At 37.1% G+C, this 4639-nt stretch overlaps 1 pseudogene; it reads right to left on the bottom strand.

Annotated features, from left to right (window-relative positions):
* Window positions 1-298: 298 nt before the first annotated feature.
* On the bottom strand, window positions 299-903 carry LOC124986387 (high mobility group protein B1-like; annotated as a pseudogene).
* Window positions 904-4639: the final 3736 nt, after the last annotated feature.

The raw sequence follows: 4639 nt of genomic DNA, 5'->3' as shown, positions 1-4639 counted from the left end.
ATACTTTACATTTCCATGCCAATTTACAACTCATGTAGTGTGTCAGGCAAGGTTAGTGGCTATTGAAAATATCACTAGAACAGGGCTATCTGAAGACACATTTGGTAGTGTGTGAACTATACAAAAAAAAAAAAAAAAAGAGAGAGAGAGAGAGAGAGAGAGAGAGAGAGAGAGACACTGTACAGTTTCAAAACAAATCTTAAACAGCCTTACACTTCAATTTTTGTCTTTAAAAGGAATGAGTTGTATACAGGTTAAAGGCCTTATAGACAAGAAAAAAAGCTGTGCTAGAACCAACTTATTCATATTCTTCTTCATCTTCATCTTTTGCTGCCTCATCCTCTTCATCTTCCTCATCTTCCTACTTTTTCATACTTTTTGCAACTTGATACCTCCCTTTTTTGCTGCATCAGGTATTCTAGCTGGACAGGCAGCAATAGCCTTTTCATATTTTCCCTTCAGCTTAGTAGCTTCTTTTCATGAGGCTGCCTGTCACCTACAGCAGGGTTATTACACATCTCTCCAAGTTTCTTTGCAATACCACCAATGGATAGGACAGGGTGTTCTCCTTTGATTTTTTGGCAACTCTGAAGAGAACAAGAAGGCCAACGGAGGCCTCTTGGGTGCACTGGGATTCTTGAACATCTTTTTTGTTCCCCTTTAGAAAGGATATAGGTTTTCATTTCTCTTTCATAATGGGCCTTGTCTGTCTTTGCCATGTTTTCAAATTTTCCTCTCTCTTTAGCAGACATGGTCTTTGACCTCTCTAAGTACTTTTTAGAAAACTGAGAAATTCAACGAAGCATCTGGTTGCTGCTTCTTATGCTTCTCCTGGCAAGTTTGTACTAAGAATGCACATGATGACATTTTACCCCTGGGCTACTTAGGATCCCCTTTGCCCATGTTTAGTTGTTTTTCCTCAGTGAGGCACAGAGTTGCCTAGTGCCTATCTGACCTCTCACTTGTCCCGGTGCTGTCTCTATGGAACTCAATATAGTCTCAGATTTTGCTCTTTAAAGCTTTAAACAATTTCCATGAGACCACTTATGTTACTGAATGTAATCTCCTTTATGCAAAATCAACTGAATATAGATGCTAACCACTATTAGACATTTTCACAGCACCACCTAGATTGGCGATTGACTATGTAACTGAATACTTCAGCCTAGACACACATAAAACTAACATCACAGTCTACCCTTTGTCCAGTTGGCAACTATACACATTTCCTCAAACCATACTTAATCTCAAAATATAGACAATGTAAAGATCAAATCCTTATCTAACATGATACAACTGTCTAGTATACAACCAAAAGTTAACTCTTCCCCAGAAGGGATGCAAAGTCATTGGGTAATGTTGATTCTTTATCTTGTCTTTCAGTGACCTAAACAATGTGAGCCTCAAAAGAAACATTTCAGGGTTAGACTCTTATCTACACATTTTTTAACTGAAATTCATAACACTTGAACAATTTTAAAACAAACATTGAAATAAATACATAAACATACTAGGGCTGCTACAAAATATTTTGTTTTATTTCCAAAGAGTTTCAAGGATTTATTTCTTTTCCAGGCAAACATAATTTTGAAAATGTGGTAGCAAAAAAAAAAAAATTATCCTACCGTTGGAGGAGGGTCAAGGAGATTTCCCTAGGGCAATGCTCTGCTTTCTAAATCAAAAGCATCATAAGAGGTCCTGGGTTCCCTTGAGTAGAGGTGGGTGGTCATGACATTTGGTATGGAAAGTGTTGTTTTTGCTAAATGAAATGAAACTGTTTGACCTATTGGCTGCAAAGCTTATACTCTGAATTTTTCTCCCAGGAGTGCAGAGCCTGTACTGTTTTCCTGCTTCTCACAGTAACTTAAGAAATAAACTTATAAGTTTCCTAAAGAGACAAAACTACTGCTGCGGAACAAAAGTTTTTGTGGTGCAAAGAAAACTAACTCTTGTTACACATTAAATGCTTTCTCTAATGCTTCGAATGACCTACTCTGAAACCATTAGTGCATTTGCTATAAATACTTCTGGAGACCTTGATAGAAAATAGTAGTATCTGAATAGAAAATAGTGAATATTTTGAATTATAATCTTTTCATCCCTTACATTGATTAAATTGCTATAACAAAACAAAAATTAAAGCATGGGATTTGCCATGAATTTAAGGATCCATAGCACCATTTTCAAGCAGTATAATGTTGGACAGTTAACCTAGTTCCTCTGAGTTTCAGTTGTATTCTATAACAATGGTAATAATAATGTCTACATCTAAGTATGTATTATTGAAATAATATTATAATGAGGTATATAAGACTTGTAAACTTCACAGTACTGGAAATAGTAACAGTTCTCTAACAGTCTTAATGTCTTATAAAGTTAAAACAGGTTACAAAAGAAGCAGATGGTATTTGAGAGAGAACTGAATCAGAAAAATATCTCCTAAAAATGAAATCAGAATTTCCCAGACATAGCACCATAAATCCACAAGTGTTTATCTCTAGAACCAGTGTAATAGAAAAAGATTATCAGTCCTTTTGGCAAAGAATGTCTGGTTGCAAGTTCAGAACAGTGTTGGAACATGGGTCTTGCATACCTACACCTGTTAGCCAAGAGATAATGGACAGAGTGCTGGCAAGTGCTTAGGACAGCCTTTATGGGGGGCTGGTGGGGGGACACCTGCAGGTGAGGCACCATGGACCCTTCTAATATGCAGACTGTCAGTAAATGTCAAGACTCACAACAGAAACCTCTCAGAAGATACAGCATCTGTTTCTCCAGCTGGTTCTCAGTCTGAAATTATAAGAAAAACAATGTGGTGGCAGGAAAGGATCAGTTTGGGAAAGATTAGATTCCACTCCAGGAGTCATAGAATCAATAGGAAGTTCTTGAATGTGATCTTTACTCAAAACCAGAAGGGAAGTCAGTAGAGGATATTTTTTCTGAAATTTCTTTAGCTTGACCTAGACCACATACCTTACCTCTTACGGATAGGACTACTCTAAAAAAAAAAAAAAAAAAAAAAAAAAAAAATTACTTTTAGTAAATGGTATTTTTAAGGACCTGGTAACTAAAAATAAGAACCTGGATGTCATTCTTGATATTATCTCTCAAGTAGAGCTCAAGTGTGTCCACCTCCTGACCATTTTCTCAGGGCACTCAGGATTATCCAGCTAAAACCTGAAGAGGTTGCTCCTTCAAGTTGTCAATAGCTTCCTACTCTACTTAGAAGTCACACCTCTTCCCATGACTTCAAGGCCCTATGTCTCATGTTCTTCCCACCCAACCTCCAGTCTCATCTTCAGTCATGCACCCAACAGTGACCCTGCTCTGCAGATCCTGAACCTCCTTGAACATACCGGGTTCTGTTCTACATCAGCACCTTCCCCATACACCTTTGTCTCCGCATGGGGAATACTGTTCCTCTTGGGTGTCTTCTGGCTCCTTTCCATTCATTCTTCAGATCTCAGATTGAAACAAATGCCTCAAAGAACTAATAACACACACAAATTTTTGGCCCCTGATAACAACCCTCAGTTTCCCATCTTCATAGCAATTTTCATAGTGTATTCAATGATATATTTAGCTGTGTTTTCATTTAAGGCCATCCCTACCATATGATGAATACCAGGAAAGCAAAGACCATGTCTACTTCATTCAACATTTTAATCCCAATGCATAGCATCATGTCTGAAATAAACATCTATTGAATGAACAAATGATTAAATGTTAAATATATAACAATAATTTACCATTCATCTATGACAGCACCCAAAGTACTATCACTATTAGACCCTCCCCCCAAAAGGCAATATCCTTCTTCAAATTCTAAGACTAACAATAAACAGAGTTGATTTGATGTACAGTTCTCTCTCCTTAACTAGAAACAAGCAATTTCAGACTTTGAACTGTGTTTTGTTCTTCTTTATATATATAACAGTTGGCAGAGAGCAAATAGTCAACAAATATTTATGCAATAATTTTTACTTTTAAACTCATGTTAATGAGATGGTAGAATTTTAAAATATTGACCTTGTCTTATTTTTCTGAAACCTACATGCAGCTCTCATTAATCCGCTTTATTGTTAAGTTTTATAAAGTGTAACGAAGACAGGAACAAAATGCTGTACCCATGGGAAATATTGATGTCCTTGTAGAGCAGAATCAGGGTAAATAGAACTCGAAATATTGGTATTTTCTTCTTCCATATATGATTTCATGTGCCTGATGTTGATGTAGGAAATAATGTCATTGAGGTATCCACCTGGTTCCCTGCAGGTGAGATAGTGCAGTGAAGAACAATTCAGAGTTCAGAAGGTCTGAGAAGAAACCAAACTGTGTCCCTTTCTGGCAATGTGACCTGAACTAAGCTCCTTACTGGCTTTGCATTTTAACATCCTCACCTGTAAAATGAGGATAATAATAGTACTGACTTCCATGGTTTGTAGTGAGGTAGCATTTGAACTGGACTTCCAACAATATAGAGGATAGCAATAGAATGGATGGGGGAGGTAGACAAGGAATTCAAAGGTGAAAAGAGGTCGAAAACATTCTGCAAACATGCTGGGGCCTAGAAAGCAAGAGAAAACATGGTAAGAAATCAATTTTGATAGTTGGAGTCTTGAGTGCCACATACAGATTC

The sequence above is a fragment of the Sciurus carolinensis genome, chromosome 6 (genome assembly GCF_902686445.1).
Source record: "Sciurus carolinensis chromosome 6, mSciCar1.2, whole genome shotgun sequence".
Classification (NCBI taxonomy): Eukaryota; Metazoa; Chordata; class Mammalia; order Rodentia; family Sciuridae; genus Sciurus; species Sciurus carolinensis.
The sequence above is the reverse complement of the archived record's forward strand: the minus strand, read 5'-3'. Positions and strand labels throughout refer to the sequence as shown.